General features: G+C 53.8%; 1 pseudogene; it reads left to right on the forward strand.

Moving 5' to 3' along the window:
* Positions 1 to 16,558: 16,558 nt before the first annotated feature.
* On the forward strand, positions 16,559 to 18,866 carry LOC123188095 (L-type lectin-domain containing receptor kinase SIT2-like; annotated as a pseudogene).
* The last annotated feature ends 3,591 nt before the right edge of the window (positions 18,867 to 22,457 follow it).

Here is a 22,457-nt window from a genome sequence, read left to right on the forward strand (position 1 = left end):
CGCCCCCCTGACTGCTGGGACCCACCAGCTACATCTTCGCACGCAAGGAAGTGCGTCCAGGCAAAAAAACGATTCGCCCCCCTGACTGCTGGGACCCACCAGCTACATCTTCGCACGCAAGGAAGTGCCTAACAGTCGGGACCCACCTGGTCGAAGCATACGTAGCGTTGTCATTCTGGTCGCGAATATGTACGTACATATATACTGGTGGATGTAGAGGCGCGCACGTGTCGTAGTAGAGGCGGGTACGTGTCGGAGTAGAGGCGCGCACGTAGCATGTACACGTACGTACAGCGGCCAGGGTGCAAGAAAGAAAATACGGTCACGTATGTGTACATACGGGCGGGGTCTCGAACGCCTACTCGCGCATACGTACGGCCAGGGCTCGTGTATATGGCTGGGTCAGAACGGAGAAATAGCGTCGTCGTCGTGTTCATGGGGAGGAAACGGAATGCGTCATGTTCATGGGGAGGCAACGGAATGCGTCGTGTTCATCGGGAGGCAACGAAACGCGTGGGAGCCAACTGGCTGAGTCGGAGCGGAATGCGTGGTCGTGTTCATTGGGAGGGCTTGGATAGAACAGGCGATGGAAACGAGGCCTGGCGTACCGCACAACGGAGGAAACGGACCTCCTACATTCGGAACGGGGTCCTGTTGATCGGGAGGGATCTGGCGTACCGCAAAACGGAGGAAACGGATCTCCTACAGTCGAAACGGGGGTCCTGTTCATTGGGAGGGGTGTGGCATACCGCAAAACGGGTGAAACGGATCTCCTACGGTCGAAACGGGGGTCCTGTTGATCGGGAGGTGTCGTGGTTCTAAGCCTGACAGTAGAGTGGGGGTAGGTATGGAGAGGCAAGGTCCTAGCTATGGAGAGGTTGTAAACACAAGAGATGTACGAGTTCAGGCCCTTCTCGGAAGAAGTAACAGCCCTACGTCTCGGAGCCCAGAGGCGGTCGAGTGGATTATGAGTATATGAGATACAAGGTGCCGAACCCTTCTGCCTGTGGAGGGGGATGGCTTATATAGAGTGCGCCAGGACCCCAGCCAGCCCACGTAGGAGAGGGTTTAAGGTGAGTTAAATCTGGGGCGTTACTGGTAACGCCCCACATAAAGTGTCTTTACTATCATAAAGGCTACTTAATTACAGGCCGTTGCAGTGCAGAGTGCCTCTTGACCTCCTGGTGGTCGAGTGAATCTTCGTGGTCGAGTCCTTCAGGCCAGTCGAGTGAGTCCTCGTTGGTCGACTGGAAGGCGACCTCTTCTAAGGATGTCCTTGGGTAAGTTACTTGGATCAGGTCCATGACCCTACCCTAGGTACATAACCCCATCATTAGCCCCCGAATGGATTGAGGCTTCGAGTGAAGAAGGAGTTGATGTTGTTTCCGATTAACCTTTGCGCTCTGGTCGTGCGCTGTTCTGGACCAAAGAACCTCTTCGTCGACAGTGAGCAACTTGTCTTCAGTCGACTTGATCCATTCTCTTCTTTTGTCGAGTGATATTTCGGGCTTCGACGATCCCCGAGCGACGGATCGCAGGAAACTCCGCGTCTGACAGACTGATCTGCCGTTCGCGGATTCCGCGGGATGCGAAATTTGGGGGCGCGCGCGAAGTGGAGCGGACCGCGGCGTTCGGATGGGACGGGACATAGACACCTCGATCTCCGCGCCGCTTTATCCGCCACGTATCTCGTCTGCATAACTGTTCCTGATATGATTAGATCGATCGGGCCCACATGTCATCCACTCGGAAGGGACCTTATAAATGCGCCCGGTGAGGATTCCTGTGCTGCGCCTCAGCATTCTCTCTCTCTCTCTCTCTCTCTCTCTGCTTCCTTCTTCTCCGCCCAGCGTGCTCGCTCTCGCCCCTGCACCACTTCCCTTCGTGCATCTCGCCGGCAACCATGGCCAAGGAGAAGACGGCGGCGCTGGAACACGCGAAGAAGGCGTCGGTGTCGGAGAAGGCAAAGGGGAGATCTACCACCCGCGGAGGGTCCTCGTCCAGATCCCGCCTGCCGAAGGGCTAGGTCCAAGGAGATTGGATCCAGTCGACCATCACAGAGAATGACCTCCTCGACATGGCCAACGAGGGTTTGATCCCTCATGGAGCTGCGAGGCTTCCGGGGAAGGAGTGGCAGCCCCAGCCAGAAGAGGGTGAGTGTGTGCTCTTGGCCACCCATGTTGATCGTGGATTTTCCTTGCCGCCGAGTGTTTTCTTCCGTGGCTTCTTGAATTTCTTTGGAGCTCAGCTCCACCACTTTACCCCAAACTCTATTGCCTATCTTGCCGCGTTCGTGTCCATGTGTGAGGGTTTCCTGGGCTGTCGACCGCACTGGGGTTTATTCAAGCACATATTCACGTGTCGCTCTCAGATCGTGAAGAAGGCGAGCCCAGGCGATGAAAGGACCTGAGTCGTCCAAATGTGTGGGGGTCTGGGCATCCAGGTGAGGAATAAGAGCACTTTCCCGCCCATGACCTTCCCCGAGTCAGTCAGAGGCTGGCAGTCGACCTGGTTCTACTGCCAGGACCAGTCGACGCCGGGGCAGTCGAGTGGACTCCCACAGTTTACCATGGACCGAGTGAACAAGCCATCCTCTCTGAAGTTGATTCCGGAGGAGAAAGCTGACGTGAAGATGTTGATGGAGCGCGTGGTGCAGTTGGTTCGGGAGGGAGTGACGGGCATGGACCTTCTGGAGGTCTTCCTCAGGCGTCACATCCAGCCCCTTCAGTTCCGGAGCCACTGCATGTGGTTGTACTGTGGGACTGAAGACGAGACTCGAGTCCATCCAGAAGCAGTCGACGATGTCGCTCTGGAAAGATGGATGGTAGCCGTCACCGGGAACAAGGACAACCCACGCGGAGCCAGGAGGATTCCTCCACTCGACCACCACAGCGATCCAAACAAGGTACACTTGCTCTGCTCTCCACTGCGTTCTTGTCGCATTCATTTCTGTTTACTCTGCCGACTGGTCGACTGATTCTTGTCTTGATATCTGCTAGGCCCTCACTGAGCTGTACTCGATGCCTAATGGGGCACAAACTCCGACTAAGGAGGGTGAGGCGAGTGGGGGCGAGAGCCAGGACAAGGAGGAATGGGACTCGGATGTTGCAGAGGGCGATGATGATGATGACGATGATGGCGGTGATGAAGATGACGTTGAAGATGAGGAAGAAGAGGAGGAGGAGGTCGTACCACCACGCTCGGAAAGGCGGTCGAAGCTTGTCCACGACCCTTCGACTGAACGTGGTAAGGGGGTTGCGACCGTCGCTCAGTCGACCAAGCGTCCTCGGACCACCTCTCCGGTGCCGACTGAAAAGGCGCCGAAGCAGCCCAGGGCGGCCTCGTCGAAGCCGATCAAGCTCCTGCCGAAGATGAAGGTGTCCATCCCCACCATATCAGGGTAACCGTGCTGCTTAAGTCTTCTTATTTTGTGTGAACTTTGTCTCTGGTCGACGCTGAAATTAGTCGACTGATCCTTTGGAGTTGCAGTGCTGCTACTTCTGAAACCTCAGCCCGGGTTGATGACCACGAGATGGAGGACGCAGCAACTTCGAAACCAGGTACTGTATTCTTAACGCTGTTCTTAGTCGACTGACTCGCGATCTCTGATCCTGATTCTTCTCCATAGCTCCACCCAATGTTGTTATCGATCTCCCTGACGATGATGAGGATGAAGAACCACTGAAGCGCAGGAGGAGTCGGAAAGCGTCCGCCAGTAAGGTGCCTCAGGATGTGACGGCGCCTGAGATTCCGACTGCGGGAGGAAGGGAACACCACTCGACACACGGTGTCCTTCGCTGATCCATTGACGAGTGCTCAGGCAGCCCTCCCTCTTCACAACGCACCACGTCCCGGAGGACCAAGCTGGCGCGGCGAAGGAAGCGATACGCCAGGCGGGTGTCATGATGGAGCAGTTGAAGACCATCCGGGATGCGAGCGAGGCAGCTTATGACGCCAGCTCTGCCCTCCAAAGCAATGTCCAGGTCAGGTCGGACCACCGTTTGTTCTGTTGGATATGCTACCAAAAACTTTTCCTTTCCGGAATTTATAGTAGTCACCCAGTGGGTGTGTCGATTAAACTCCGTGTTAGCGGGGGCACGCTGAGTGCACCCGCTGGGTGTAGTCCCCAAGGCTAAGGTCGACTGCTGGCAGTCGGCCTTAGGCTTTATGATGTCAATTTTTCTGTCAGTCGACTATGTCGACTGGGTTTCACAAACCGGTGGGGGCACGCTGAGTGCTCCCACTGGGTGTAGTCCCCAAGGCTAAGGTCGACTGCTGGCAGTCGGCCTTAGGCTTTATGATGTCAATCTGTCTGTCAGTCGACAATGTCGACTGGATTTCACGAACCGGTGGGGGCACGCTGAGTGCACCCACTGGGTGTAGTCCCCGAGACTGTGGTCGACTGCTTGCAGTTGATCACAGTCTTAAAGAATACATCTCGTTTTTTTTGAGGTCGACTGGTCGACTTTGTCTTCAACAGGATTAGTGGGTTCACGCTGAGTGCACCCACTGGGTGTAGTCCCCGAGACTACGGTCGAATGCTTGTATTCGGCTGTAGTCTTAGAAACGTTTGTTTTTTCCTTTTTCACTCGGAAGTGAATTACATTTGACATTTAGTCGATTGGTTCTTCGCAGAACTCTTGTGATCTTGTGGCTCGCTACTCTGAGCTGGAAAACAAGCACACTCAACTCGAGCTGAGCCTGAAGCTGGTTCAGGAGAAGCTGACAAAGGCAAAGGAGGAGACCGAAGGTATGTTTGGTGAGACCCTGACGACTGCTTTTCCCCTTGCTTGTTTCAAAATCCGATCTTGCTGTAACTTGCAGGTAAGGTAAGGGAGGCCCAACAGAAGAAAGACCTTGAGCTAGCTGAGAAGATCAAGCTTGCTGACGAGAAGTTAGCTTCAGTCACCAAGCTTGAACAAGACAATACCAATCTGAAAGCTGCTCTTGGGATTGCCAAACAAGGAGGTCAGTCGACTGAAAACTGATAAAGCTGCCCTGACCGACCAAGTCAGCAAATTGACTGGGAAGAAAACTGATCTGGAGGCCTTCCTGAGTGGTCTTGCCAAGAAGTTGTTTCTTATGCTTGAAGGTAAACCTCTATGCTTGGCAGACATTTCCAATTGTGATTCTTCCATTCGACCATCCCCTTGACTTAGTGATCATCCTTGCAGAATTTTGTCAAAACTTTGAAGAAGAAACTAGCCGGCTGGAGCCAAACCTCGACCCCGTCAATTCTCCGGTGAACGACGAAGTTGCCATGGATGTTTTCCGACTGGAATCTCGTGTTGCAGCTGTCGTGGACTATCTCGCAAGGCTGAAGGCCGCCACATCTCGCATCGACTCGACGCTCTGGCCTGAGGAGACACTTCAGAATGACCTTGAGTCGCTGATGGCCCGGTTGAACACGATCCCTGGTCGAGTGCAGGAATGGAAGAAGTCCTCGGCTCGGTGTGGTGCAGATGTTGCTCTGTGTCTGGCCCGAGTCCACTGTAAAGATGCGCGAGAAGAGAAGCTGGCGGCTCTTCGGGTGGCCAACACCAAGAAGCACGACTTCAGGTCCTTTATGGAAACTTTCCTTGCAGCTGCCACTCGGATCGCCGACGGAATTGACCTTGATGAATTCGTTGCACCTTCCAGCCCTCCACAGGAGGGGTAAAAAACTTCTTCTGGCTCGACGCTTTAAATTTGCCTCGGTATGCCGAGTGGAATTGTAACCGATAAACCTTAACAGGCTTAATCGCCTGAGCACTCTCGGTTTCCTTTAGATATCGATTCAAACTTGAATTTGGTGCTTGAATACGATTGCCTTTGGCTCGAAATGTCTTTTGCAGGTTCAAAGCAAGGCGCCTTTACTGCAATCGACTTATTCTTTAGTCCACTTAGGCGAGCGCTGGGCTGTGGCTAAGCCTCCGAGTGGAAGCCTGGCTTACCACTCGGTAGGATTTGATAACTTAGGAGAGTGCTTGGACTGCAGCTAAGCCCCCGAGTGAGAGGTTTGCTCTTAACTCGGTAGGATTTTATAACTTAGGCGAGCACAGGGCTGCAGCTAAGCCTCCGAGTGGAAGTCTGGCTTACCACTCGGTAGGGTTTTGATAACTTAGGCGAGTGCTTGGACTGCAGCTAAGCCCCGAGTGAGAGGGTTGCTCTTCACTCGGTAGGATTTTTATAATTAGGCGAGTGCTTGGACTGCAGCTAAGCCCCCGAGTGAGAGGGTTGCTCTTCACTCGGTAGGATTTTTTATAACTTAGGCGAGTGCTTGGGACTGCAAGCTAAGCCCCGAGTGAGAGGGTTGCTCTTCACTCGGTAGGATTTTTATAACTTAGGCGAGTGCTTGGGACTGCAGCTAAGCCCCCGAGTGAGAGGGTTGCTCTTCACTCGGTAGGATTTTATAACTTAGGCGAGTGCTTGGACTGCAGCTAAGCCCCGAGTGAGAGGGTTGCTCTTCACTCGGTAGGATTTTTATAACTTAGGCGAGTGCTTGGACTGCAGCTAAGCCCCCGAGTGAGAGGGTTGCTCTTCACTCGGTAGGATTTTGATAACTTAGGCGAGCACAGGGCTGCAGCTAAGCCTCCGAGTGGAAGTCTGGCTTACCACTCGATAGGATTTTGATAACTTAGGCGAAACGGATTCGCCAGCTAAGCCTCCGAGTGAGAGTCTGGCTCACCACTCGATAGGATTTTTACAAACTTAAGGCGAAACGGATTCGCGGCTAAGTCACCCACTGAGGGGGAATTTTATGTGGACAAAAATAAAAAGTGACAGAAATTATGGAGGAACTATGACACTATTATTTTGAGGTCCATGAGCTACAGAAGTACTTTATTGCAACTCATCCGAGTGATAAAACTTAAGTGTAAAATGGGCGGAGTAGCTTCGCGTTCCAAGCTCGGGGCTCGTCGATATTATGCTCGATGTTGTAAAGACGATACGCCCCGTTGTGGAGGACCTTGGTGACGATGAAGGGGCCTTCCCAAGAAGGAGCAAGCTTGTGTGGTTTGTGCTGATCCACTCGGAGAACTAAATCCCCTTCCTGGAAGGCTCGACCTCTCACATTTCTGGCGTGGAAACGACGCAAATCTTGTTGGTAGATGGTCGACCGGATCAGAGCCATCCCCCTTTCTTCCTCTAAAAGGTCGACTGCGTCCTGCCGCGCTTGTTCAGCCTCTGCTTCGTTGTAGATTTCAACTCGAGGGGCATTGTGGAGAAGATCACTCGGCAAGACTGCTTCAGCTCCATAGACCAAGAAGAATGGAGTTCTTCCGGTCGACCGATTAGGTGTGGTCCGCAGCCCCCAAAGTACTGAGGGAAGTTCGTCGACCCAAGCTCCAGCTGCGTGTTTGAGATCACGCATCAGTCGAGGCTTCAATCCCTTAAGAATCAGTCCATTAGCTCGCTCTGCTTGTCCATTCGACTGCGGATGGGCGACTGAAGCGTAGTCGACCCGTGTGCCTTGGGAGTTGCAGAAATCTCTGAATTCCTCTGAGTCAAAGTTCGACCCATTATCCGTGATGATGCTGTGCGGGACACCATATCTGAATATTAGTTCCCTGATGAAGCTAACAGCAGTACCGGTGTCAAGGCTCTTGATTGGTTTAGCCTCGATCCACTTGGTGAACTTGTCGACTGCCACCAGTACATGCGTGAAGCCACTTCGTCTTGTTCTCAAAGGACCGACCATGTCCAGTCCCCATACTGCGAAAGGCCAGACGAGTGGGATGGTCTTCAGGGCCGACGCAGGCTTGTGCGACATATTCGAGTAGAACTGACATCCCTCGCACTTATCCACTATCTCTTTTGCCATCTCATTCGCCTTTGGCCAGTAAAATCCGGCTCGGTATGCTTTGGCCACGATGGTCCGAGAGGACGCATGATGACCACAGGTCCCCGAGTGGATATCATTGAGGATGAGTCGACCTTCTTCTGGTGTTATGCACTTCTGACCAACTCCAGTCGCACTTTCTCTGTACAATTGTCCTTTGATTACGGTAAAGGCCTTAGATCGACGGACGATCTGTCGAGCCTCTTCCTCATCCTCCGGGAGCTCTTTTCTCAGGATATACGCGACGTACGGAACTGTCCAGTCGGGAATGACCACCAAAACCTCCATGATCAAGTCGACCACCGCTGGGACTTCAACTTCAGTCGGATCTGTGGCACTCTTGGGCTGTGGAGTTTCTTCGGTGAAAGGATCTTCTTTGACTGACGGAGTGTGTATATGCTCCAAGAACACACCACTCGGAATGGCTTCTCTCTTGGAACCTATCTTTGCTAGATCATCAGCTGCTTGATTTTTTAGTCGGGTATATGATGGAGCTCCAACCCCTCGAACTTCTTTTCCAGCTTCCTCACTGCACTGCAGTATCCAGTCATGGCTGGGCTTCTCACGTCCCACTCTTTCATCACCTGATTGACCACTAAATCTGAGTCGCCATAGACCATCAGGCGACGGACGCCGAGTGAAATGGCCATGCGCAACCCATATAAGAGGGCCTCATATTCTGCCTCATTGTTGGAGGAATCAAAGTGAATCTGGAGCACATATCTGAGCTTATCTCCTCTGGGGGAAACCAGGACAACCCCAGCACCGGACCCATTCAACATCTTAGAGCCATCAAAAAACATGGTCCAATGCTCCGAGTGAACTTCAGTCGGCTGCTGCTGTTCAATCCACTCGGCGAGGAAATCTACTATTGCCTGGGACTTAATGGCTTTCTTTGCCTCAAACTTGATATCAAGGGGAAGAAGTTCAATCGCCCATTTGGCCACTCGACCAGTTGCATCCCTGTTGTGCAAAATCTCTGATAGTGGAGCGTCGCTGATGACTGTGATGGAATGATCAGAGAAATAATGAGCAACCTTCTTTGTGGTCATGTATATTCCATACACAAGCTTCTGATAATGAGGATATCTCTGCTTGGATGGAGTCAAGACTTCAGACAAATAATACACTGGGCGCTGAACTTTGAGAGCTTTTCCTTCTTCTTCCCGCTCGACCGTTAGCACAGTACTGACGACTTGTCCTGTGGCTGCGATATAGAGCAACAGAGGCTCTTTGCTGATTGGAGCAGCAAGCACCGGCTGGGTGGAGAGTAGAGTTTTTAGCTCGGCAAACGCTGCATCAGCTTCTGGAGTCCACTCGAACTTGTCTGTCTTCTTCATCAGTCGGTAAAGAGGTAATGCCTTTTCACCGAGTCGTGAGATGAATCGACTTAATGCGGCCAAGCATCCAGTAAGCTTCTGGACATCGTGCACTCGCACAGGGCGTTTCATTCGGAGAATAGTGCCAATCTTCTCTGGGTTAGCATCGATTCCCCGTTCGGAAACGAGAAAACCAAGTAACTTGCCACCAGGAACTCCAAATGTGCACTTTGATGGATTGAGCTTGATATCATATCTTCTGAGGTTGGCAAATGTTTCGGCGAGATCAGCGAGCAGGTCGGAACCTTTTCGTGACTTGACAACAATATCATCCATATAAGCTTCCACATTCCGACTGATTTGAGTGAGTAGACACTTCTGAATCATTCGCATAAATGTGTCTCCGGCATTCTTGAGGCCAAATGGCATGGTGATATAGCAGAAGCACCCGAATGGAGTGATGAAAGCTGTTTTTACCTCGTCGGGTCCGTACAGACGGATCTGGTGGTACCCGGAGTAAGCGTCTAAAAAAGATAACCTCTCGCATCCCGCGGTCGAGTCAACAATTTGATCTATGCGAGGGAGAGGAAAATGATCTTTCGGGCAGGCCCGGTTGATGTGCTTGAAATCAATGCACATTCGGAGCGACTTGTCCTTCTTAGGAACCATGACGACATTAGCGAGCCACTCGGAGTGGTATATCTCTCGGATAAATCCTGCCGCCAACAGTTGAGCCACTTCTTCACCAATGGCTTTTCTCTTCTGGACGGCGGACCGCCGAAGATGCTCTTTGGCTGGTTTTGCAGATGAGTCGACTCTTAGGCGATGCTCAGCCAGTCCCCTGGGAGCACCTGGCATGTCAGCGGGCTTCCATGCAAAAATGTCCCAGTTCTCACGGAGGAACTGGATGAGCGCTTCTTCCTATTTTGGGTCGAGTGTTGTGGAGATGCGGGTCGGAGCTGCATCGGGGTCGGTCGGGTGAATGTGAACAGGCTTCGTCTCACCGGACGACTGGAATGCAGACTCTGTGGCAGGTTTCTTTGATCGCAGCAAGTCACTCGGATCTGCGTTTTGCTTGTATTCTTCGAACTCGACCGCTGTCACCTAGGAATCGGCAATCTTGGAGCCCTTCTGAAAGCACTCTTCTGCCTTTTTCCGATCACCGGTGACAGTGATCACTCCTTTGGGGCCGGGCATCTTCAATTTGAGGTACACGTAGCATGGTCGAGCCATGAACCGTGCGTAAGCTGGTCTCCCCAAAATGGCATGATATGCACTCTGAAAATCCACGACCTCAAACGTCAACTTTTCTTTGCGAAAATGCTTCGAATCACCAAACACCACGTCCAAAGCTATTTGGCCGAGTGACTCGGCTTTCTTCCCTGGTATAATTCCATGAAAGCTCATGTTACTAGTGCTCAGTCGGGACATCGGAATGCCCATTCCTTTCAGTGTGTCTGCATACAACAAATTCAGCCCACTTCCACCATCCATCAGCACCTTTGTCAGTCGAGTGCCTTCGACAACTGGATCGACCACCAAAGCTTGCCTCCTAGGGGTGGCAATATGAGTCGGGTGATCAGATTGGTCGAATGTGATGGGTACTTGAGACCATTTCAGATAATTTGCTTTTGCTGGGGCAACCATGTTCACCTCTCGGTTAATGACTTTCAGTCGACTTCTGCTTTCCACATCTGCAAAGATCATCAGAGTGGAGTTGATATGCGGATATCCTTCCTCACTGTCTTCCTTGTCTTCAGCCTTGTCCGACTCCTTCTCCTTGTCCTTGGACTGTTTTCCCTGAAACTGCTGGATCAGGAGTCGACATTGGCGAGTGGTGTGCTTCGGGTAGATGATATTCCCCTCTTCGTCTTTCTTCGTATGGATGTGACATGGCATATCCATTACGTCATTCCCTTCTTTATCTTTTACCTTCTTGGGGTTCCAGGATCCTTTTGGTTTCCCCTTTAACTTTCCCTGAGTCACGGCCAGAGCCTCTCCTGGAGCTGCCGGTTCAGCCTTCCGCTTCTGTTTCCGACTGGTGTTTCCTTTTTCCGACTAACTCGGCTTGTGCTTGCCGCTTCGGAGGCGGTCTTCTTCTTCGCCGTTGGCGTACTTGGTAGCAATCTCCATCATCTGACTCAAGGTCATGTCACCGGTTCGACCAAACTTCAAACTCAGTTCTCTGTTCTTGACGCCATCTTTGAAGGCGCAGACTGCCTGATGATCAGACACATTCTCCACAGTGTGGTGTAAAGTGATCCACCTCTGAATATACTCTCTGAGAGTCTCATTAGCTTTCTGCACGCAGACTTGCAACTCTGTCAATCCGGCTGGTCGCTTGCAAGTTCCTTCAAATGTTCTGATGAATACTCGGGACAGATCCTCCCAAGTGTAAATGCTGCTAGGAGGTAGTTGAGTCAACCATGCCCTGGCAGAACCTTCCAGCATGAGGGGCAAATGCTTCATGGCCACCTCATCGTTCCCACCACCAATCTGAACTGCCACTCGGTAGTCTTCAAGCCAAGTTTCAGGCTTAGACTCACCAGTGAACTTGCTGACTCCTGTTGCCAACCTGAAATTGGGAGGGATAACTGCGGCTCTGATAGCTCTGCTGAAACATTCAGGACCAGAAACATGCACTCGACTGCTTATGGGTGCATCTCTGTCGAGTCCACCTCGATGGGCTCTGTTCCGGTCGACCATACCTTGCACGATAATGGATCGCGCGTCGAAGCCTGGTTCTCTGGGGTCGACTGGAACCCTTCGCCCTGTACTGTACTGACGCCTGTCATCTGGCTGCCGAGGAGCGTAAGACCCACCCCTCGGAGGGGAATTGGGCACTCGACGCCTATCATCTCGGTCGAGTCTGTCTCCATATTGATCTCGCCGATTCTCGCGCCCTTCACGCCGCGGAGGCGATCTGGGGCTGTGAGCCGACTGAACTGTATTCACAGTGACAGATCGACTGTGAATTCTGTTGCGCGACTGAGACACGGCTGAATTCTGATCTCCTGCTGCCCGGAGCAGATCCCTGATCTGCAGCAAACCTCTGCCAGCTTCCGACTGCGAAGGCTGGATGGACTCTGCTATACGGGTCGCAGCTGCTAAATTCTGAATTGGGGTTCGATATACCTGAGTCGGCGGGAAGAGTTGACGTCGACTGGTGTCGGGAACTCGTTGCCGCGCGCGCTCGTCGAGTGCTCGCTGAAGGTTCTCCAGTCGAGTGCGCTCAGCCAAATTGGCCAGACGCGCCTCCTCCAAGGCACGAGCCTTGGGGGTTTCTCCTTCAATGGGAGTACGCAGGGCATCCACGTTCCTGCGGCGAAGCTCCTCTCTTTGCAGAGAGTCGAGTGGCTCGGGCTGGTACTCTTCGTAGCCTCGTGCGGGGTCGTCTCCGTCACCTGCTCCACCATCATGGGCGAAGCCAGGGGGACTGCGGGGCCCGTCGACCATCAAGATTTCTGCCGCTGGATCACTGCTACCGCACTCGGATGCAGTCTCTACGGAGCCAGTCGACAGATCGAACAAGCCGTAGAGATATTCGTCGGGCTCGATTGCCGCGATTTGGGTGGTGGCTGATTGGCGAGCCACCGCGTGCCTCACCCATCGCTGAAGCCTCGACCGGCCCGAGCGCTTGCGCTGGCGGGAGACCGGGAGGGTGGACGATGGAGGAGCCGACCGATACTGGGTCGACGGTTGCCGCAGCAGAACGCCGCGGACACATGCACGAAAATGCGTCGCACCGCGGACGGGGAGCGCATCAACGTCGAGTGGAGCCTCCTGGAGCCACGCGGAATCGTCGGCGATGAAGGTGAGAGTGCCGAGACGGATCTCTTGACCCTCAACCAAAACTCCAGCAGACACCATGATGAAAGTACTCGGAAGAATCGCAACTTCTCCACAAAAATCGCTAAAACACCAGCCCCACGGTGGGCGCCAACTGTCGTGGTTCTAAGCCTGACAGTAGAGTGGGGGGTAGGTATGGAGAGGCAAGGTCCTAGCTATGGAGAGGTTGTAAACACAAGAGATGTACGAGTTCAGGCCCTTCTCGGATGAAGTAACAGCCCTACGTCTCGGAGCCCGGAGGCGGTCGAGTGGATTATGAGTATATGAGATACAAGGTGCCGAACCCTTCTGCCTGTGGAGGGGGGTGGCTTATATAGAGTGCGCCAGGACCCCAGCCAGCCCACGTAGGAGAGGGTTTAAGGTGAGTTAAATCTGGGGCGTTACTGGTAACGCCCCACATAAAGTGTCTTTACTATCATAAAGGCTACTTAATTACAGGCCGTTGCAGTGCAGAGTGCCTCTTGACCTCCTGGTGGTCGAGTGAATCTTCGTGGTCGAGTCCTTCAGGCCAGTCGAGTGAGTCCTCGTTGGTCGACTGGAAGGCGACCTCTTCTAAGGATGTCCTTGGGTAAGTTACTTGGATCAGGTCCATGACCCTACCCTAGGTACATAACCCCATCAGGAGGGGTGTGGCGTACCGCAAAACGGACGAAACGGACTTGTGTTGGAGCGCTACGGTCGAAACGGGAGTCCTGTTCATCGGGAGGGGTGTGGCGTACCGCAAAACGGGACTCCACGGGATACTGTTCATCTCCACCGTCGACCTCCTCCAGCCTCCACGGGCTACCGTCGACCTCCTCCAGCCTCCACGGGCTCCTGTTCATCCAGCCTCCACCGCGCGCTACTCCACCGGCTACTGTTCAACCACCCCTCCATGGGCACCACTCCACCGTCTACTGTTCATCCAGCCCTCCACACCACGGGGTCCTGTTCAACAACCCCTCCACAGGCACCCCTCCACCGTCTACTGTTCATCTAGCCCTCCACCACACCACAGGGTCCTGTTCATCCAGAGGCAACGCCACCGCTCACTGTTCATCCAACCCTCCCCCCCCCCCCGCAACGCTCACTGTTCATCCCAGAGACATCATCGATCGGCTTTAGTTAGCAGCAGTAGCGAAGGAATCGCTCGATCGGGTTCAGTTAACAGCCATCGATCGATCGCTCGGGTTCAGTAACGCGTAGCCTGCAGTGCAATCGTTCGGGTTCAGTTAGAGCCCAACGCCTCACTCGGGTTCAGTTAGAGCCAACGCCTCGCACACACGCGCGTACATGTACGAGAGAAACACGCATCGCTCGGCCCCCGACCTCCCACCGTAACCGGGAACTCCCCAAAATTTTCCTCCCCCTCGCTTCTACCACGGTTTTTTTCGTTATGGACGGCCCAAAGAATGTCATGTAGCCGCGTCTCCGGCCCGCCCAGGACGAAAAGCCCATTTTTTGTCATGATTTTTTGTCATAGAAGTAGGAGCCCACCACATCTATGATGATACCGGGTTTTGTCATAATTATCGTCATAGAAGTGTCATATGTATGACAGAAAAAAATTTCGTTCGGCCCAAAATGTCACGGATGTGTCTTTTTTTGTAGTGCCACCTTGGCAAAGGAGCGCTTGAGGGGCAGAGGAGGGTGGGTGGGGAAGAGTGAGAGAGAGGAACGCCCGAAGCGTCGCACCTCAGCTTTGGTGGCTGGAAACCCTAGCGATGGATCTAGGGTTCCCCGGCGGAACCAGAGCCAGTTAAATACCTCCATCTCCAGGCCCTGGATGGGTGGGCCGGGCTCTTCCTGCAACCCCTGGCCCAACGCCGGACTCGACAGCACAGGAATCACAGGGGGCACCTAGGCCTGGCCCAGCCCGGATGTGGGCTTGGGCACCGAGCCCTGTAGCTCCGCTTGGCAAACCAGCCCGCGAGGCACCAGCGTCCCAGCCCTAGGACCTGGCTCCCGCGCCGCCGCCGCCAACACCCCCGAGGCCGGCGCGACCACCTCCCGCGGCGGCGCCGGTGGAGCCCGGAGAAGGAGGACCGCATCTGCGGCAGTGACAGGTAGGCCAGCAGAACCCCGTCGGACTACGCCCACCGGAGCAGCACCCAGCGGCCCCCAGCGCGACGCCCCGCTCCTCCTAGAACCGCGGCTACCGGGCGCGAACGCCTGCCTTCGCCCAGCCTTGAGAGAGCCCCCGAGCTCCTCTGCCCGCGCCATGAAATCACCCACCGAGCACGGGGCGCTGCCACTCCCCGCCGCCCTCGTCGGCCAGAGCCCAGAAACGGCTTCCCGACCAGCCTCCGGCGCCCGCGAAGGCGCAGGACAGCCCCAAGCGCGGCAAGGAGCGCGCCGGCCCCGCGCCCGACCGGACCACCGTCCACTCCGCCTCGGCCAGCCGGCCGGGGGCCACGCAGGCAGCGTCGCCCGCGCCATCGCCTCCCAGATCGCCACTCCGTACAGGAGCCATTGGAGACATGTGTCCTCTATTGACCTAATGATCTCTTCGTCTCAAATAACCTGATTAACACATGTCTGCGGGTGAAACATGTCTAAACTCACCGAATAATCTTTCTCACTGCTTGTAGTCACTATCAGCTCGTCACATGTGCAGCCCCACCAACCATCATGAGATCTCGTCACACCCTTAAAAAACACACAGCTTCTTAGGGTTTCTTGTGCCTCCCGTCGGCACCGCTGCCGATCTACCTCGTCTCTTGTGGTCTTAGGGCCATGGAGGTGTGGTTGATCTCGGCCCGTGCCGCTGGGAGGGCTTCGTTTTTAGATACTTTTTTTGGTTTTGTTACGATTTGTGTTCTGCTTAGAGAGATAAGGCGACCGCAACTCTCTGAAGAAGGAGTAAGTTTGTCCGTGCCTAGTCCCCGTCCCAGTGGTGCTTCTAGCGTCATCGAAGGGCGTGTGGAGCGGGGGATCTCATGGGATCCGGTCGGCGTTTGTCTTCGTTGGATCCATGTCGATCTGATTTTTGTTCGTCTTTGTTTGTGTGTCTACGGGTTGGACCTTCCAATCTACGCGTCACTTCATCGGCGGCGGTTCCTGTTCTGGTGCGCTGGTCTCATGGGGCCTTAGCATGACAACTTCCTACCGTGTACTATAACAAAGTTTGTCCAGCTTCGATGACGAAGGGGCGATGACAGCGGTGCTCCTTCGACTCGCTTAATTGCTTATAGTCGTCGGACCTGAACGTATATTTTACTTTGGATGTTCTTTATACTACTTTGACAGAGCCGCATACATACACCACAAAATAAGTATACATCATAGCTAGAAGACCGTGTGACAGTGCCGAAACCCTAGTCAACGTTCAACGGGTGTGAAAATCTGAAGTTTCTTACTCCAAATCACTCATATCACTGCTGCAAGGCCACTTGCCAAGGCAAAAGCGACGACTTGAGAGTGGAGACGTCTGCAAGTCGACGGACGTTTCGGCCTGAGAAAGACAGCCCCCGAATGGTTTGACCAGAGCGCACAACCACAACTAGCAGCCCCCCATCCATCTACGTCGCTTTCAGTTGCTACTCGGAACGCGCCACAAGCCCTCTAGTTTACCTGAGTTTTTCCTTACCACTTGGCCAAGAAAATTTTCCCTTGGACCGCAAGCACACAAGAAAACGGAGGATTCACACACCCGCAGGCCATTGCCAAGAACAGAGCGCCGGCCGGCGTTCCTTGGAGAGCCATGCTTCTCCACCCTCACCACCTGGTCCCTCTGCTCCTGCTCCTCGTGGCTGCGGCGAGCGGCGACAGCGTGCAGTTCAGCTATAACGGCTTCGCGGGCGTGAACCTGACGCTCGACGGCGCGGTGGTCATGCCCAACGGCCTGCTCATGCTGACCAACTGCACCATCCAGACGAAAGGCCAGGCCTTCCACCCGTCCCCCCTGCCGTTCCGCGGCGGCGGCGAGGCGAACGGCACCGGCGACGGCGCCGCGCGGTCCTTCTCGACCACTTTCGTCTTCGCCATCTTCGGGCAGTACGCGGACCTGAGCAGCCACGGCATGGCCTTCTTCGTCTCCGCGTCCAGGGAGCTGCTCTCCACGGCGATGCCGGGCCAGTTCCTGGGCCTCCTCAACGACACCGACGGCGGCAACCGGAGCGACCACATCTTCGCCGTGGAGCTCGACACGCTCTTCAACGCCGAGTTCCGTGACATCAACAGCAACCACGTCGGCGTCGACGTCGACAGCCTGGTTTCGGTCCGTTCCGCCGACGCCGGGTACTACGACGACGGCACCGGGACGTTCCGGAACCTGAGCCTGATCAGCCGGGAGGCCATGCAAGTGTGGGTGGACTACGATGGCGGGGCCACGGAGGTCGCCGTGACCGTGGCTCCCCTGGGCATGGCCAGGCCCAAGAAGCCCCTCCTCACGACCACCGTCGACCTCTCGCCTGTAGTGCAGAGCACGATGTTGGTCGGATTCTCGTCAGCAACAGGTGTCCTCGCCACACGCCACTTCGTCCTCGGCAGGAGCTTCGCGCTGGACGTGCCAGCCCCTGCACTGGACATCTCGGCGCTGCCGGCCTTGCCACGGGCCTGGCCAAAGCCACGGTCCAGGGTGCTGGTGATCGTGCTGCCCATAGCGTTGGCAGCTCTGGTACTCGTTCTGGGCATCGGAGTGTACATCTTTGTACGACGGCTTGTCAAGTTCTCGGAGCTGCGCGAGGACTGGGAGGACGCCTTCGGCCCCCACCGATTCTCATACAAGGAAATTGTATCATGCGACCAAGGGGTTCAGCGACAAGAACCTGATCGGGGCGGGAGGCTTCGGAAGTGTGTACAGGGGCAAGCTCCGCAAGCCGGACATGGAGGTCGCCGTAAAGAGGGTGTCTCATGAATCAAGGCAAGGGATGAAGGAGTTCGTCGCCGAGGTCGCAAGCATCGGACGGCTACGGCACCGGAACCTCGTGCCGTTGCTTGGCTATTGCCGGCGCAAAGGGGAACTTCTCCTGGTTTACGATTACATGCCAAACGGAAGCCTTGATAAATACTTGTATGATGCATCCTCAGCAGGTACACTGGACTGGCCTCAAAGATTTCACATAATCAGAGGTGTGGCTTCTGGGTTATTGTATCTCCATGATGAGGATTGGGAGCAGGTTGTCATCCACCGAGATGTGAAGGCAAGCAATATTCTTCTAGACAGCGAGATGAATGGGCGGTTAGGGGATTTCGGCCTTGCAAGGCTGTACGATCATGGGACGGACGCCCATACAACGCATGTGGTTGGCACCATGGGCTACCTAGCTCCTGAGCTTGGACACACCGGCAAGGCAACCCCGTCGACCGATGTGTTCGCCTTCGATGCATTCCTTCTGGAAATCACGTGTGGGCGGAGGCCAATCGAGCAAAACGAGCACGACAACCGCATCGTGCTCGTGGATTGGGTGATCGAGCAATGGCGCAAGGGTTTGATCATTGGCGCGGTGGATACGAGGATTCCAAGTGGGTTTAGTCCGGACATGGTCTCGCTGGTGCTGAAACTTGCGTTGTTATGCTCGCACCCATTGCCTAATGGAAGGCCAACCATGCGGCAGGTCATGCAGTACCTCGACGGCGACATGGTCCTCCCGGACTTGTCGTCCGCGTACCTCAGTTTCACCATGCTGGAGCGGATGTATGATGGGGACTTCAACCAGAAAATGTTGCCATACGAATCATCGACGAGCATGGGTGCAGTTTCTGATATATCTGGAGGGAGGTGACAATGTTCTTGCGGTAAGTAGGATTGTGTAACTAACTATTAACTGACCTGTGGCTCCTATACACACATCTATGTTGTACATATTTTTACCTGAAATGTATGACCTGATGGTTACCTAATTTATGGTCGAATTGCCTATAAGCAGAACAATGCAATCAAACAAGTGACATGTGTTTTTCCCCGCACAAAAAAGAAGAAGTGATATGTGTTTTTGTTTTATTTTCGGAGGTATTCAAGCTCTGAAACACATCGTATCTCATCGTATCTCCATTCAGAACGCTCAGCGTAGCTTCTCTCGCCTTAATTATAGGATCCTAATAGTATAAGGGGAACGTTCCTTCCCCTGATACCCCGGGGCGAATAAACATTCCGCCAGGGTACATCAGAGCTAGGGCTGCAAGAAAAGCTCGAGACTCGTGAGCCGCTCGAAATCGACTCGGTTTTTGACTCGACTCGAGATCGACTCGAAAAGAAACAATCTGAGTTTGAACACTTTATGTAGCTCGACCAAAAAACGAGATGATCTTGAGCCAATGCTGGCTCGCTCGATTTTAGCTCGATAGCTCAACAGAATATCATTATGTTAAATAATCATGCTATATATTAAATGGAAATAAGATAATTTATTACCATATATGTTGTGCATAATTTGTCTTCATTTTATTTATCAACGAACATGGAAACTTAATTAAGTGCAGAGAAGATTTAGGCCTAATTATGGCATGTGGTCGACTATGTGTTCAATATCCTATATTTTTGGCAAAGGTTCCTGGCATGTTCATCTTAATTTTTTTTTGTTTTTCATCCATAGATTTATAATTTTTACCATCTCATTTAGCTCGGAACTAGCTCGAGATCGACTCGAGATCGTTACAAGCTGAGCATGAGTCATGTTCTACAGCTCGATCATGAGCTTCACTCAGTTTGAGCTCGCTCGAATTTTTATATGAGTTGAGCTGAGCCAACTCCAACTCGCTCAAACTCGACTCGTTTGCAGTTCTAATCAGAGCGATGATAAAAAACCACGCTGGTGATTTCTTTGGTGATTTCAAGCAATCTAAGGGACTAATGTTCTGAGATATAAAGGGATTGAAGAAACTCCTTGGAAAGTATGAGGAAAATAGCAATAATAAAGGAGCGAAGAAGCCACTTCAGACTTAACTCTAACATGAATACACGCAGCTAGTAATAGGCGCAAGGCAACAACAAGAAGAAGCTCGTAAGACATGTAAGTATGAAGGGAACAAAACACGATCAGCGAGCAGAAAAGATTAGCCAGACGAAAGGGCAAAACCTGTCCAAACATCAGCTAGTAGGAGCGGCGAATAGCACTGCCGGCCAGCAAACAAAGCAGCGCGTAGCCAGGTAACAACCCCATTGCAGGACCAATGGTAAACGTGGAAGAAACCTTCCTGTGGATCGAAGCAAGGGGTGTGCGGCGTGAAGTGTGAGGTGGCGGTCGTGAAGGAAACTAGAACACGGAGAAGAAAAGACTACGGGAAGGAGATGAGATAAAGACAACGGAGCCACACAGGCAATCGAGCTGGCAGAACCCACCACATATACTCGTACACGTGGACACAAGCCCTGGAGCAGAGAAAGAGCGGGCGATGAGGAGAGAGTAAAAGAAGCAACGCCGCCTACCCCTCCTTCCACAGTGTGAAGACACATCAGCGGGATGGGTGGGTAAAAGAGCGGCATGATGACCAGTAAGCTGCCGCAGATGAGTCACTAAGAACAACTCCAACGAGGCGACCCATTTTGTCCACGGGCGTCCGTTTAGGTCGGTGTGGACAGATAAGTGACCCAATGTGTCGATCTAAAAAGACGTGTGTCCGTTTTTCGTCCGCCTGCCAACACATTCCCGCTCATTTTTGAGCCGGATTTGCGTCGGCGCAGAGATGAGACGGACGCGCGCGTGCTTGCCTTCTCCTTCCTCCGGGCCCGCTTGTCGGTGGCAGCCTCCATCATTTTCCTCCATTTCTTTCCAAAAACCCTCCCGCCCGCGCGCGCTCCCGACCCCTGCCATGGACGACGACCTCGACGCCGCCGCCGGCCTCGCCTCCCTCGCCTCGTCCAGCATGACGACCGCGCCCTCCGGCAAAGGCAAAGCCTCACGCCCCCCGCAAGACCGTTGTCGTGGCCAAGCCGAAGAAGACGCTGACACTCGAACAACGGGCAAGGGAGTCGACCAATAGGAAGGGTCGGAGGCAAGCGGCAGACGCGAGGGATGAAGCCATCGTGGCGGCCGCCACGCAGCAGCAGGTCAACAACGCCCGCGTCGCGGCGGCAACGAGGGAGGCGCTATATATGCTAGGGTTAAACCCTAGCCAGCACGGCCTCGTCAACGCCGTCGTGGCCGCGGCCAGCGCCGGCTCATCCGCGTTCCCTCAGATGGTGCTGCCCGACTCGCCCCGCGTGTCGGCTTGCACCCCGATGCCCGGCTTTCACATCTACCTGCAAGCCTCCTGCCTCTCCGGGGAGTGCTCGCCTGAGCTGAGCGTGGTGGCACCTTCCACTCCCAAGCCCATCGACCTCAACGCCACACCGGTGGCCGGTGGCTCGTCATTCGGAGGCGTGAGGAAACGCGCGCGACACATGCCAGCCGACGTGTTGCCGGGCGCACGCAGCCTATTCGACGGAATGCCGGCCTCTGGCGATGACGACTACATGCAGAACATCATCTTCGAGGGTGGTGCGCCGGCCGATGGCGGTGCCACCGGGGCTGGCTACAATACCGACGAGACACAAAGCCAAGACGGCCGAGGGGTGTTCACGCCATCCACCTTTGATCAAGATCAGGCGACCTTCATGCATGATCAGACCGGCCTGGACCTGGACGGCTTCCCACTTGACCACGAGTTCTCGGAGGACTACGGGCAAGAGGACGAGTGCGACATCGAAGGGGAGCCTTTGTTCGAGGACGAGCTCACCAACCAAGACGCCGGGGTGAAGCCGAAGCAGAAGAGCAAGTGGACCAAGGCATACACGGCGGTCGAGGACAAGCTTATTTGTGAGTGTTAGAGAGACATTGGGCAAGACCCCAAGACGGGCACCGAACAAAAGCATTCAACTTTTTGGATTCGTGTCCACCGTGAGTTTCATGGGCGCAAGAAGTTTCCGCCGTACCAAATAGTAAGCACGCGTGGATGGGTGTCCATTTTAAAGCGATGGAGGATGATTCAACAAGAATGCAACAAGTTTTGTGCCACTCTTGAGAGCGTCAAGGCCGCCCCGTGAGCGGCATCGGCATGCATGACATGGTATGCTATCAAGCCGCCCTCTTTTGTGTCATTCTGTTTATGCTTGCGTGTTCATTTCTTTAAAAATACAAGAGATAAAATCGTTGCATAACACATAAAAATAACATTTCTTTAAAATAAACCAACAATCCCGTTGCACGAGTAAATGGGGTTGCGAGGCTATGCCTAAACCCTTAGCCTAAGGGGACTACTCGTACATCGCAAATAAATCACAGGCAAAAGACATTGCAGATGATACTTGAAGATTAGTGGTTGAAAATAGTATTACAATGTCGTTGTATGTGAGGTACCCTTAGTTATAAGTTTATGGCTATGCCTACGGGGATGAAGACTAAATTGGCGGAGATGAATATGGGGATGTTTGTTGTAGATGGGAATGGTGCTGGCTATGAAGGGATGACTTGTTGGATGAGTGACTCCTTTTGTCGAAGGGTTTTCTTCTTCTTTAATGGTCCTAGTGTGCGGAATAGAGTCCCACCTCACCCGGCGAGGGACACGAC

The sequence above is a fragment of the Triticum aestivum genome, chromosome 2A (assembly GCF_018294505.1).
Source record: "Triticum aestivum cultivar Chinese Spring chromosome 2A, IWGSC CS RefSeq v2.1, whole genome shotgun sequence".
In the NCBI taxonomy this organism is placed as follows: domain Eukaryota; kingdom Viridiplantae; phylum Streptophyta; class Magnoliopsida; order Poales; family Poaceae; genus Triticum; species Triticum aestivum.